The sequence below is a fragment of the Erythrolamprus reginae genome, chromosome 2, assembly GCF_031021105.1.
Source record: "Erythrolamprus reginae isolate rEryReg1 chromosome 2, rEryReg1.hap1, whole genome shotgun sequence".
NCBI lineage: Eukaryota > Metazoa > Chordata > Lepidosauria > Squamata > Dipsadidae > Erythrolamprus > Erythrolamprus reginae.
The window spans coordinates 11092707-11107786 of NC_091951.1; positions in this window are offsets into that span (position 1 = coordinate 11092707).

Here is a 15080-nt window from a genome sequence, read left to right on the forward strand (position 1 = left end):
CAGGATTCCCTTGAGTACCATGTGTTGGGGGTCAAGGGAAAGGGAGGGTCTTGCCTTCTCTTTCTACTCAAGATCCCCATGGACAATTAGTGGGCCACTGTGTGACACAGAATGCTGGACTCGATGGGTTTTGGCCTGATTCGGCATGGCTCTTCTTATGTTCTTATGTTCACAGGTACAATATACTGTATGTGGCACATTGCTCAACAGTAGTAACAGTGTAATATCACTTTTCAGAATGAAGCTTTTATTTTATCATAGTCTGTTGCTCTCTGCTCTCAAAGAAAGATGGCAATTGTTCCCGTAGGTTTAGACTTTGCCATTGTTAGAAAGTAATTATTAAATATTTGGCTTCTCTCAGTGCCAAAGGCTTTTGGTTTGCATGCGAAACAGAACTTTTCAACTCTGAATTACAACATCTTCTGTCCAGACTTCCTGTAACTCATTTGAGGATGACAAACTCTTTCAGCCTGACATTTTGTCTTCTAAAACAGCCAAACTCTGCAGCAATATAAATATTTTGAACTTGAGAGCTGTTGCTTCCCTTTCTTGTTTATTTTCCTCTTTCGCGAGAAATTTTATAATAATTTCTGAAGTTCCCAGGAATGGCCCCTGTGATTGATTCCTAGCCCCTTTCTGTTATTTGATTTCCTGATTGTTAGGGATCAAGCTATTTTCTAAAGCACATGAAGGCCAGACAAAGAATAATGGATGGAAACTGAACAAGGAGGGATTTAACCTGGAAACAAGGAGACATTTTCTGACAGTGAGAACAATCAACCAATGGAACAGAAGTTGCCTTTAGAAGTTATGGGAGCTTCATCACTTGAGGTTTTCAAGAAGAGATTGACTGCCATTTTATTTATTTCTTTATTTTTATTTATTTATTTTGTCAAGTATGTATTGGTAGTATACAAAGATATAACAATGTTTATATGCATGATACTAGTAAGAGAGAAACATTAGGACAGCAGGCGGAAGGCATACTGGTGCACTTATGCACGCCCCTTATTGACTCTTAGGAATCAAGCAAGGTCAACAGTGGATAGTCTAAGGGTAAAATTTGGGGGGTTAAATGATGATACTACAGAGTCTGGTAGTGAGTTCCATGCATTAACTACTCGGTTGCTAACGTCATATTTCCTGTAGTCGAGTTTGGAGCAGTTTACTTTAAGTTTGTATCTGCTGTGTGCTCATGTGTTGTTGTAGTTGAAGCTGAAGTAGTCATTGACAGGAAGAACATTGTATCAGATGATTTTATGGGCTATGCTTAGGTCGCATTTAGGGAGATCTAGTTCTAAGTTTACTAAACCTAGAATTGTAAGTCTAGTTGCATAGAGTATTCTGTTGCAAATGGAGAAGTAGAGGGCTCTTCTAGTAAAGTATCTCTGGACGTTTTTCTAAAGTGAAATAGTGTAAAGTATCCTGCTTGGGGTGGGTGGGGGGGTTGGACTAGATGGCCTACAAGGTCCCTTCCAACTCTGTTAAACTTGTTAAAATCTCCCAGCAAGAAGGAATTAATGTTCTTTTTCTCCAAAGCTCTGAACAAGGGGGGAGATTGAGAGGTACCTGCTCAGATGGTTTAATTTTCCATCTGCAATGGGAAGACCCTTCCAAGTATATCTTCCAATTTCTCTCTGATCTTATTCAGAAGTTACACTGTCTCAAGATTTTGCTGATTTCTGTCTCTTGGACCATCTAACTTTCTAGATGGCCTCCCTACCAGTGGGGTTTCTTGGATAGATTGTTTGGGCAGATCCTGATGTGTCCTTAATCTGCAGCCCCTGTAGAATTCATAACAAGCTGCATTCTTGCCCATGGAGAACTCAGCAAGTTATTGTCCCTTCCAGCAAAAGGTCATTCTTTGAAGACCACTTGGAATTTGAAATTGGTACAAAATATAGTAGCCATAAGCTAGCAAGTGAGAATACTGTCAGCTGCCTAGAGTTGCCTCAGCAAGATGGGCAGCATAGATGTTTATTAATAAATAAAAATAATCAAACTTTCTTACATAACTCTTACATTGTGGGAGCTGCATTAGTAGCCAGAAGGTTTTCTAGTACAGCTCAAAGTGCTGGTATTAACCACAAAGAATTTTTATTTATTTATTTATTTTATTTATTTATTTTGTCCAATGCACAATAATACACAATGAAGGCTATAGAGGTTAAACTTGAGTAAAATATATTAGAGAAAAAATAGAAGTGAAAATTTAGGAACAGAATATATAAATTAGAGAATAGAAGGATATTATGAGAGTAGAATAAGAAGAATAGTAGATACGATATATGAGATATAGGAGCAACAATAGGACAGGGGACGGGAGGCGCACTAATTCACTTATGCACGCCCCTACTGACTTCTTAAGAATCTGGAGGTCAACTGTGGATAGTCTAAGGCAGACCTGGGCAAGGGGTGGCCCGAGGGCCGGATGTGGCCCGCCTGCTGTCTGTGACTGGCCCGCTGCAGACGCTCGGCCACTGCAGGGACCCCTCGGGGGGCGTTTTAAAGCCAGGATAATTTTTCTCCGGCCAACTTTTCCCGTTTGTTTCCTTGCCCCTGCCCACCTCGCCTCCGCCGCTGCCACCGCCCCTCGCCCTGCCGCTGGCCTGCCGCGGCCCCGGAGGCAAAGCTGCTTCGCCCCTTCTGCAGCGCTCGCCCCGCGCCCCCTTTGCCCTTGGGCCCTTTGCACGGCTGAAGCTTCGCTCCCGGAGTGTGAAGCCCGTTTAAGGTGTGGTGCGGCGACTTCCTGTTCGCAGGAGCCACCGAGAGAGAGAAGTGGTGCTGCTTTGGGGAGAGGAGGAGCGGCCGGCTCTGCCACAGCATCGATCCCCCACTCCCCCTGGGCAGACATAATCACTGGCCAGTCCCTTCTCTTCAAACGGGAAGCTGCGGGGAGGAACCGGTGAAAAGGTGGCCAAGAGCGGGAGGACTTTTTGCACGGACGTTGGAATAGGGGCGTGGGTCTCTGCAGGTGATGCTCGCCCAAGGGTTGGGTTCCTTAACCCTAAGATTCTGTAGACTCAGGTATTCAAGGTCATGGTTGCTCCCGAGGTGCTTTCTTTCTTTCTTTCTTTCTTTCTTTCTTTCTTTCTTTCTTTCTTTCTTTCTTTCTCTTTTTACTTTCTTTTTTTTATAGCAATAGCATATATACAGTATTGGGTAGAACTGAGTTAGACCAGCCCTCTAAAACCATCCCAATTTCTCATGCGGCCCAATGGCAAAATTAATTGCCCACCCCTGGTCTAAGGGTAAAATGTTGGGGGTTAGGGGAAGATACTACGGAGTCCGGTAATGAGTTCCATGCTTCTACAACTCGATTACTAAAGTCGCATTTTTTAGAGTCCAGTTTGGAGCGGTTAATATTAATCTTGTATCTGTTGTGTGCTCTTGTGTTGTTGTGGTTGAAGCTGAAGTAGAGCCGGGGTGGCGCAGCAGGTAGAGTGCTGTACTGCAGGCCACTGAAGCTGATTGTAGATCTGAAGGTCAGCGGTTCAGATCTCATCACTGGCTCAAGGTTGACTCAACCTTCCATCCTTCCGAGGTGGGTAAAATGAGGACCTGGATTGTGGGGGCAATACACTGGCTGTGTTAAAAAGTGCTATTGCTAACATGTTGTAAGCCGCCCTGAGTCTAAGGAGAAGGGCGGAATAAAAATTGAATAAATAAATAATAAATAAAATAAATAAAGTAGTCATTGACAGGCAGGACGTTGCAGCATATGATCTTGTGGGCAATACTTAGTTCATGTTTAAGGCGTCGTAGTTGTAATTTCATGGTTTGGCACTTGGGCCACTGTCGTCTGTTGTTCTGGCTCTAAGTCTATAATAAAAATTAAGGATCTATTTCAAATATATCTAGAGTACCTATCTAGCACTCTACTCCTGTAGTAGACGTTACAGATTCCTTCTCAATGGGATGTTTAAGAGAGAGATAATTATTCTGTGACAACAGCCACCCTTTGGAGCAATCTTCAAGAGGCTTTTGCTCTCAAGTTTTAGGAAGAATTCAAAATTAATAAATTCGTTATTAACAGTTTTAATTTTAATAATATATTGCCCCAAGTTCTTACAAAATGTGATGGTACAGATAGTAAATTAAACAAATATAGATGTTATTTCAAAATAAGCTAAAAGCAACTTCTCTTCCTCTTCTTTCTTTTTAATTTTAATGCAGTCTCCTCCAAATAGCATTCCTACTACACATAGTAAGTAATGTGGAATACATTGGAAGAATGTAATCTGCATTGAATAGGTGAGCTAGAACTGCTTCTGCTCCAGACTTTGAATCATTATAATATGTTTGAATACTAATGTGAAGTCCTTAATGCTCTGTGAGCTTGGTTGTTTTCTTGCAGATGTTTATGCCCATCTAGATAATATCTTCAATGCTAGAGATGTTGCTTAGTTGAGTAGTAAAACATCTGTAAGGGGAAAAAAACAAGCTTGGAGCTATTCTTTTCTATTTAAGAGTAATATTGGGAGCTTACCGGTATATATGTATTTCCCGCTTATTCACTTTTATGAGATGTACCCTTCCTCATGTTCCAAGTGCTTCAAGCTGATGATCAATTGTGCATAGTGTGCCTTAAGGAATCCTCAATCTGAGTATTGCATTGGCAGTTCTGTGTTAGCAAAAACTTCAGAAGAGAAGGATTTAGGGGTAGTGATTTCTGACAGTCTCAAAATGGGTGAGCAGTGTGGTCGGGCGGTAGGAAAAGCAAGTAGGATGCTTGGCTGCATAGCTAGAGATATAACAAGCAGGAAGAGGGAGATTATGATCCCGCTATATAGAGCGCTGGTGAGACCACATTTGGAATACTGTGTTCAGTTCTGGAGACCTCACCTACAAAAAGATATTGACAAAATTGAATGGGTCCAAAGACGGGCTACAAGAATGGTGGAAAGTCTTAAGCATAAAACGTATCAGGAAAGACTTAATGAACTCAATCTGTATAGTCTGGAGGACAGAAGGAAAAGGGGGGACATGATCGAAACATTTAAATATATTAAAGGGTTAAATAGGGTTCAGGAGGGAAGTGTTTTTAATAGGAAAATGAACACAAGAACAAGGGGACACAATCTGAAGTTAGTTGGGGAAAGATCAAAAGCAACATGAGAAAATATTATTTTACTGAAAGAGTAGTAGATCCTTGGAACAAACTTCCAGTAGACGTGGTTGGTAAATCCAAAGTAACTGAATTTAAACATGCCTGGGATAAACATATATCCATTGTAAGATAAAATACAGGAAATAGTATAAGGGCAGACTAGATGGACCATGAGGTCTTTTTCTGCCATCAGTCTTCTATGTTTCTATTAAAAACACAGATCTTCTAGTCATTCGAAGGCATGTTTATGTACAGTGCTTATTTATAATACAGTATATAAAAAACCTCCATAAATTTGGCTACTTTGGAAAATGTGGAGAAATAAATTCAATAGGACCACAATTACTTTCTGTATTTTGATCTTTTCTTCCTTCACTTAATCTTATTACCCCCTTGCTGATAACTGATAGAAACTAACACCAGAAATTAATTACCAGAAACCATCACAAAAATATCCTAAAAGCGAAGTTGGAAGGACTATAGGGTACCATAAACTTTGCTTTGTTTCATAAAGCAGAACTGGAAAAACATAGAGATGCTAAAATAACAGATGGAACTAATGGGGGGGAGGATGCCAAGGTTTCTCTTTAATATTTCTAACAGGAATTTTTCTTTTCCCCAAGGTGCTGATGGAAAGGAGAATCAGAAATACAAAAAAACCAGAGCTAATTCTATTGCAAGCAATTAACTCTGACATGGAAAAAGTGATATTGGAAAATCAAGGAAACCCCCAAAGGAAAGGGGGAAGTCGCTCCAGAGAAGAAGGAAAGAAATCTTAATTTTATCTCTAGAGAAATCTACAACTTCCTGATTCAGCAAGCTCACAAAAGAAAAAGGAAATATCCAGGATATGGCAAATTAAATTTGAATTCAAGGAAACTCTGCTGAATCCAAACTAAATGGAAACAATGATGGGGAAAGAGGCAATAATTTATCTTATCTTAGTTTGTTTTAAATTCTAATAAGATTCTATAGACAGTCTGAGCACAAGGAAATAAACAGAGAAGAAACAGCATTCATTATTAAAAGCATATCCAGGAAATCTTGTGGTTTCAACAGTTGAGCTTTTGTTTTCTAAGAATTTATTTCTTAGCATCCGCCACAATTGGCAGTTTGTTCAAAAAATAACCACATCCTGCCATCTGCAGGGTATCTGAAGCTTTTGCCATCAGGTTTCCAAATAAGAGGGTTGAGGATCAGAGCAAAATGAGAATTGATCCCAGTAATTGTCCAAAAACATATCTCAATCTTCATTTGCAATACAATCTTAATGGCAGCAAGTAAGCCAGAAAGAAGCCACAGGAAGCCTAATGATTTCTGGACTTTGTAGCCTTTTTTCAGCATGAGATCAATCCAGAGTGTGCGCCAACAGGCTAAAGAAGTTAAATGGTTAGGAATTTTTTTCCTAACATTAAAACACATACACACACCAAATAAAGTGTTGGTAATGACCTTTAAAGCCCTACATGGCATTGGGCCAGAATACATCCAGAACCGCCTTCTACCGCACAAATCCCAGCGGCCGATAAGGTCCCACAGAGTTGGCCTTCTCCGGGTCCCATCGACCAAACAATGTCATTTGGCGGGCCCCAGGGGAAGAGCCTTCTCTGTGGCGGCCCCAGCTCTCTGGAACCAACTCCCCCCAGAGATTAGAATGGCCCCCACCCTCGTCTTTCGCAAATTACTTAAGACCCACCTTTGTCGCCAGGCATGGGGGAGTTAAGTTATCCTTTCCCCCTAGGTTATTACAAGTTATGCATGGTATGTTTGTGTGCATGTTTGGTTTTTTATAATAAGGGTTTTTTAGTTGTTTTTATTAATTGGAATGTTCATGTTGTTTTACCACTGTTGTTAGCTGCCCCGAGTCTGTGGAGAGGGGTGGCATACAAATCCAATAAATAATAATAATAATACTGTAATAATAATAATAATAATAATAATAATAATAATAATAATAATCAATAAACAATTTAAAAATAAAAAACAGGGTTTAAAATTAAAAAAAACTTGAAAGAATTTGAAAGAATAAGCATGACTCTAAATTTCAGAATTCTGTTACCACACTAGTTTGTAGCTTGCTTTGTTTCGCGCTTTTTCTCCCCATCTCTCAGCTTTGCTTCTCAAAGGTTTTGCTGTTCCAAGAATTGCTGTTTTCTCTCGCTCGCCGGATAGCTGCCGAGCTGCTGATCTTTGATTTGAAGGTACCTCTTTCCCAAAGTCTCTGGTGTCTTCTTAGTTTAACTCCTTGATCGACAACCCATACTTGTTTTTCAGTTTCCATTTTATACAATGAACTCACCAATGAAGGAGAGGATGGGGCTGTTTTAGCCCTCTTGCCCAAGTAGCACCAAAACTCTAAATTCCAGGAAGAAGTAAAAAAGCCTGCTTATGCCAGGTGGTGAGTTCCACAGGATCAGAAGCTGCCAAAGTCCAGCAAGATCCCCCACCCTCAGACAGCATTAATTTTGGGGTTCCTGCTGATTCTGGTGTTCTCAGTTTTCCTGCTGAAGGGCTATTCACACAATGCCGCACGAATCCCAGCAACCGGTCAGGTCCCACAGAGTTGGCCTTCTCCGAGTCCCGTTGACTAAACAATGTTGTCTGGCGGGACCCAGGGGAAGAGCCTTCTCTGTGGTGGCTCTGACCCTCTGGAATCAGCTCTCTCCAGAGATTAGAACTGCCCCTACCCTCCTTGCCTTTCGTAAACTCCTCAAAACCCACCTCTGTCGTCAAGCGTGGGGGAACTGAGACATCTCCCCCGGCCTATGTAGTTTTAGTGCATGATATGACTGTATGTATGTTTTTTATATTGGGGTTCCTTGTTTTTAGATTTTTTAAATGTACAATTGCTATTTTAGATTTTAAATTATTAGATTTGTCAATATATATTGTTTTTTATCACTGTTGTGAGCCGCCCCAAGTCTACGGAGAGGGGCGGCATACAAATCTAATTAATAATAATAATAATAATAATAATAATAATAATAATAATAATAATTCTGGTGACTACCCTAAAAGAAGAAAGGGAGGCAGAATGTGTCCCCACCCCAGCCCTGGGAGATGGCGGGGGGATTGAGCAGGGGATCTGAAAACCTGCCTGACTAAGACAACAAGGAAATATAGAATATCCCTGCTTAAAGAGAATACACAATCTCTTCCCAATTGATGGAGAAACTCTGGTCTTCAATTCATCCTCTGTTCCCTCATAGGGACTTCCTGGTCTCTCCTACCTTGCAATTTGCCTTCAGAAATTGGGAGGAAAAGAAAAGGGGTTCCTTGATGTAGGCCCCCATATAGCCCTCTCTCAGGCTTGTGTCACTTCCTCTCCTCCAGTTGAGTAGTTGATCCCCGGAGCCATTCTTGGGGTGTTGGGAGAAAGGGGGAAATTCACACATCGCACAAACCTGAGGGAGCAACTGAGGTTTTAAACAATTAACAACTCTGAAGTGAGAAAATGAAGAAGCTGGACATTGCAGCAGTTGTTTTCGTTTTTGTGTATGTGTGTGTGTTGCAGTACTATAGCAGTGGTTGTTTTACCTAATTTGAATAAAGAAACATTTATAAGAAAATAAACAAGTGCTTCAGACCACACCAAGAACCCTGAACTACAAATACAGTGGTACTCTATTTACGAACTTAATTCGTTCCGTAACCAGGTTCTTAAGTAGAAAAGTTTGTAAGAAGCAATTTTTCCCATAGGAGTCAATGTAAAAGCAAATAATGTGTGCGATTGGGGAAACCACAGGGAGGGTAGAGTCCCTGTTTCCTCCCAGGAGATTCCTAGAGAGGCCCCACAGAGGATTCTCCCCGCCTTTTCTGGCCCTGTTTCCTCTCAAGAGATTCATAGAGGCCCCATGGAGGCTTCTCTCTGCCTTTTCCAGTTACAGTGTCGGAGGCTCGGATTAGTAAGTGGAAAATAATTCTTGAGAAGAGGCAAAAAAATCTTGAACACCCAGTTCTTATCTAGAAAGACTTGTAAATAGAGGCATTCTTAGACAGAGGTACCACTGTATTCTCCTTTATTGGTAGAAATCAAATTAAAATACAAAAAAACAATGCTGTTTATCAAGTACAACAGTACTACAAAACCCATATTACTCTGGCCTTCAATTTTCAGAGAAAGACATCCTTATCCAGAGTACACAAATTCCCAGTCAGGAAGCAAAGCTCAATATAATCAGTTCTTATGCCTTTTTATAAGAGCAAAGTCCTAGGGCAGCCCAGGGATCAAAGCCGATATTCAGGAAATGAGTTGAATTTTCAGGGTAGGGCTGGAGGAAGAGAACAGGTTTTCTTTGCAGTGTAGTGCTGATTTAAACTGCGCAGCTCTCAAATTTAATCGCACTGTTGACACTTAAGGAACAACTCACTGTGAACAACTTGTTTTTGCAAATAAACGCATTCTGAAATTTGCAGGGAAGAGGATGAAAAGCAACAGGTCTCCCTAGCTCTAGTGTGATCGTTTTCCCTCCACAGGTTTCTCACAAGGTGAGAAACTTTGGCTCTACATTGAGATGAATCTGGGACAACTCCAGAGAAGGCTGACCAGGCTGATTCCAGGACGGAGGACACTAAGGAGGTCTCAACCAAGTGGGCTGAAGACACAGGGGCAGTGTTCCCTCTATTTTTTTTCTGGTGTGGGCAGAAAAGTAAAGTGTCTGAGTGGCAGTCCTTTCGGGCCTGGGCAGCATAGAAGTAATAGATAGATTAGATTAGATTAGATTAGATTAGATTAGATTAGATTAGATAGATAGATAGATAGATAGATAGATAGATAGATAGATAGATAGATAGAAAGAAAGAAAGAAAAATCACTTTTTTATTAAAAGAAATTAATAATAAAACAAAACCAAAATATATTATTATTAAACCTAAAACAACCAGCAAAACCGAAAAACACAACTATTAATAAATCCATACTTTAAAATCTTCATTTCTTAAATATTTATCATAGTATTATAGTAATCTAATAATACTATGAAAATCTATCTGAACACTAATGCATCAATTAATATATTTCCATATTTACTTTGCTATAATTTCATTCTATATTTCCATTTCCATTCTATATAGAATGAAATTATAGCAAAGTAAATATGGAAATATATTAATTAGTGTTCAGATAGATTTTCATAGTATTATTAGATTACTATAATACTATGATAAATATTTAAGAAATGAAGATTTTAAAGTATGGATTTATTAATAGTTGTGTTTTTCGGTTTTGCTGGTTTCCTCTCAGTGAGTCCCCCCCCCTCTCGTTTTTCCAAACTGGAGGCGTAATTTCCAGTCAAAATGTCCGCACCGAAGGCTGAAGTCTCAGCCGGAGACCTTTGGGCCTGCAGTTTCAAATCACCTCCTCCTCGCACAGCCCACTCCTCCCACCCTCCCTCGCAGGGATGGTGTGAAGATAAAATGGAGGCAGCATCCGTTTCTGTCTGGAGGGGGGGGGAAACAGCCGGAGGCAGTTACGTCTCTGCCCAGCAACCGATGACGACATAGAAGAGCTTTTTGGCCACTGGCAAAGTCATTTGTTTTCTCCCGCACGCCCAAGACCATTCCTGCGAATGCCGTGCCTCGCTCAATACCTTCAGTCTACAGCCGGCAAGCAAGGAAAGCGCCCGGGAGGACGCAGGCGCAGTGTAAGCCGCGATTTTTAATTTCTAGTTAACCTGGTTAACTTTTTGGTTTTAATCCAAGAACGCAGTAACAAGTATTTGGCAATGGATTTAGCTTTGGCAACTCTGTGTATGTGTGTGGATGCAGTGGTTCTTTGGGAGCAAATATGTGGGGAGTACCACACTGTTTCTTAATACAAAGATAGCAGTTGGTTCTGGAGCCCATCTTTTTCTGGTAAATCAAAATAATGCAGTTTAGGGATATTTCACATATAAGTGCCTGTAAACTAACCGGGAGAAAGATGTCAGAATTTCACAGAAGGATGTTAAGAATGGAGCCCATCTTTTTCTTCTGCCGCATGAATCCCAGCAAGTCAGGTCCCACAGAGTCAGCCTCCTCCAAGTTCTGTCAACCATAAGAGTTTGAAGACCCATCTATGCCCCCTGCCCAATGAATGTGTTGAGAGAATGTGAAGTGAATGGAATGATTGTTTTTTATGGTTTCTGGAGGGGTCTTTAGATTTTTAATTAGTTAATTGGATTAAGATATTGTGTGTTGTGTATTTTATATGTTGTGAAATCTAATTAATAAATAATAAATAGATAATCTAACAGAGGAGTCCTAACCGCCACTCCCACTTCTGATTCCTGGAGGTTGGAGAGAGCCGCCCAGCCAAAGCTCCTTCCCTTCAAGTAAAAACCGGGAAGATCCTTTCCAAATCTCCTGGATCGCTGGAAACGCCGACAGCCAGCCGAGGAAAGGCTTCCTCTGCCTGATCGGGGCTCGCCCTCCCTTCTGTTTTCCTACGGGGGGGGGGGCAAAGGGGTAACACCCCACCGATCTTCGATCCCGCCATAACTTAACCGCTCGCTCCTTGCCTTCCACAAAGGGAAGAAGGCCGAGCATAGCGCTCCTTCCTAGAGAGGCGAGACACTTAGAGAAAAGATAATGGCCGAACGAAGCTGAGCATGCGCTGTGAAGCTTCGTTTGTAAAGCGCGAGAGGCCGCCTGGAAGTGAGGGTCGCTAAAAAAAAAAAAAAAGGAAGCCCTTGCCTCTCTAGGAAGAGCACTCTCTCACCCTAATGCAGAGGGCACCTGCAGACAAAGAGGGCGAAAGGCTGAGTAGCGGCTCTTGTTTTCATCATATTAAAAAAACAAAAAGCGGGGAAGCCGAATTGCAAATCCCCCCCCCCCCCCAAAAAAAACCACCGGGTTTAACCAAGAAGACTGGGAAGAGCCTGCTGAGTGTTGGGAGAAGGATCCCTTTGCCTTCTTCCCCCACGTGAAAATAGGCGGGGAAGCCCTGCACATCCTCCTCATTAGCTATCCTGCAGAATCCCGAGTGGATCACGGCACCTGCAGCAATCTGGAGAGATTGGAAATCGCCTGCGCCCCTCGTTCTGCAAGTGTCCCGCTTTCTGATCCTGGAGAGTCCTGGGGCCGGGGAGGAGTCGGAGGGGAGACAAATTGACATTGGGATTGCGGTTCCTGTTTGTTTTTTACCTTGGAATTTGGAAGAGGAAGGTATTTGATCTTGCCTGCGATGTCTCTTAGGAAGATGTTTTTATTTTGTCCAATACAAATTGAAAGTTAAATAGAATAAAAACATGTAGTAGTAAATATCAGGGAAAGGATAGAAGAAATGATATGAGAATAGAATACGTCAATGAAGAGTAGAGGAAAGGATATATGAATGGGAGAAAAGATATATAAAATATAGGAGAGGCAATTGGACAGGGGACGGAAGGCACCCTAGTGCACTTATGCTCGCCCCTTACTGACCTCTAAGCCAGTGTTTCCCAACCTTGGCAACTTGAAGATATTTGGACTTTAACTCCCAGAATTCCCCAGCCAGCAAATGCTGGCTGGGGAATTCTGGGAGTTGAAGTCCAGATAGCTTCAATTTGCCAAGGTTGGGAAACACTGCTCTAAGGAACCTGGTGAGGTCAATCGTGGATAGTCTAAGGGAAAAATATTGGGGGTTGGGGGTTGACACCACGGAGTCCGGTAATGTCCATAGGGTACAACAGAACTGAGATGGCAAAGTTGCCTAAAAGAATCTCCAAAGTGTTTATTTGCTTACTCAGTTCATAAATAATCTGCCTGGACTCTGTTCTGAGACTCTCATTTCTAGAGTTCCATTGAGTTTTCCTCCCCCACTTTAACCCCCATGTCCTAGGACAGTGTTTCCCAACCTTGGCAACTTGAAGATATCTGGCTGGGGAATACTGGGAGTTGAAATCCAGATATCTTCAATTTGTCAAGGTTGGGAAACACTGCTCTAAGGAACCTGGTGAGGTCAATCGTAGGTAGTCTAAGGGAAAAATGTTGGGGGTTGGGGGGTTGGCACCATGGAGTCTGGTAATGAGTTCCATGCTTCGACAACTCGGTTGCTAAAGTCATATTTTTTACAGTCAAGTTTGGAGGGGTTGATATTAAGTTTGAACCTGTTGCGTGCCCTTGTGTTATTGCGGTTGAAGCTGAAGTAGTTGTTGACAGGCAGGATGTTGCAGCATATGATATTGTGGGCAATACTTAGATCATGTTAAAGACGTCAAAGTTCTAGGCTTTCTAGACCCAGGATTGTAAGTCTAGTTTCGTAGGGTATTCTGTTTCAAGTGTTGGAGTGAAGGGCTCTTCTCGTGAAGTATCGTTGGACATTTTCAAGGGTGTTGATGTCCGAAATGCGGTGTGGGTTCCAAACAGATTAGCTGTATTTGAGGATGAGTCTGGCAAAAGTTTTGTAAGCTCTGGTGAGTAGTGTGAGATTGCCGGAGCAGAAGCTATGTAGGATCAGGTTGACAATTCTAGAAGCCTTTTGGGCGATATTGTTGCAGTGGGCTTTGGCACTTAAGTCATTTGATATTAGTATTCCAAGGTCTTTTACTGAGTGGGGGTTGTTTGTGAGATTTTGTTTATTTAGTTTGTGTACAAGGTTCGGATTCTTTTTGCCGATGTGAAGAACAGAGCATTTGCTAGATGATATTTGAAGTTGCCAAGTGTTAGACCAATCTGAGATGAGAGAATATTTATGAGGCTGTTCTAGAGTTATTTTCATGATAGTTGGACTGCTATAAATTGAAGTGGAATTCCTAAGTGAAGACAAATAACTAGTGCCTTTGGAAGTTGTGGGTTTTTAAGAGGCTTTTTAAAGAAAAGCCTGGACAGCCACCTCTCTGAAATGGTATAGGGTTTGAGCAGGGGGGTCAGACTAGAAGACCTCCCAAGGTCCCTTCCAGCTCAAAATTGATTGATGGATTGAAAGTCACTTTGAGGACTTTATGGACAAGTGAGCTGACTAGGTAGAATGGAATTCCAATGGTCTTCAGGGAGAGGAGCCACCGAAACCTGGGAATCTGTCACTTGGCCTAGAAGCGGAGGGGATTTTGGGGGAAGTAGTAGCCCAAAAGGCACCCCTAAGGGTCCCTGCAGCTCTGAGGCTGATAGCTGTGCCCAGGCGGTGGCCCTGGCTGAAGGCTGTCTGGTCCCTCAGCTCCTGAGGAGCTGCCAAAGGAGCAGGTCAGAGAATTTCATCCAGGGAGCTTTCAAAGATAATGTGACAAGCCATGACCCGAATTCCTAAATTCTTTAAAGGCCTTGTCCATCTTTTCTGGAACTATTCTCCTAAGTTCTTTTTTTTTTTTTTTGGCTTGTCCTCAGGAGCTGAGGGACCAACCAGCCTTCAGCCAGGGCCACCGCCTGGGCACAGCTATCAGCCTAAAAGAGGGGGGAAAGCATAGATACACTGCACAGATGCAAATTAGTTGAAAGAATGATCACACAATGAAAAAATGTTACTAAATAAAACATGAATGCTACTGGTACTGTTTGGTGCTTAAATGGAACTTTGTCTACATATTTGAAAAGAATATGTAAAACTAAACATTTAAACTTAATATGCAGAGACTGGGTGGAATATACTGCTCGAGTTGGCCTTCAATTGCAATTGTAATAGCTTTGGATATGTATATAGTTGTATATGTATATGTATATGTATATAGATATAGATATATAGTTTTATGTATGGTATGCTTGTGTGTATGTTTTTTAAATAATGGGTTTTTAGATATTTTTAATATTAGATTTGTTCATTGTACACAGTTTTATTATTGCTGTGAGCTGCCCCGAGTCTACGGAGAGGGGCGGCATACAAATCTAATAAATAATAATAAATAAATAATAATTTATTTATTTATTTATTTTATTTATTAGATTTGTATGCCGCCCCTCTCCGAAGACTCGGGACGGCTAACAACAATATAAAAAGACATTGTAAACAAATCTAATATTAAAAACAATCTAACAATAAAACAATAAAATAATGTATCTTCCCCCCAAAAGCGTTACAATG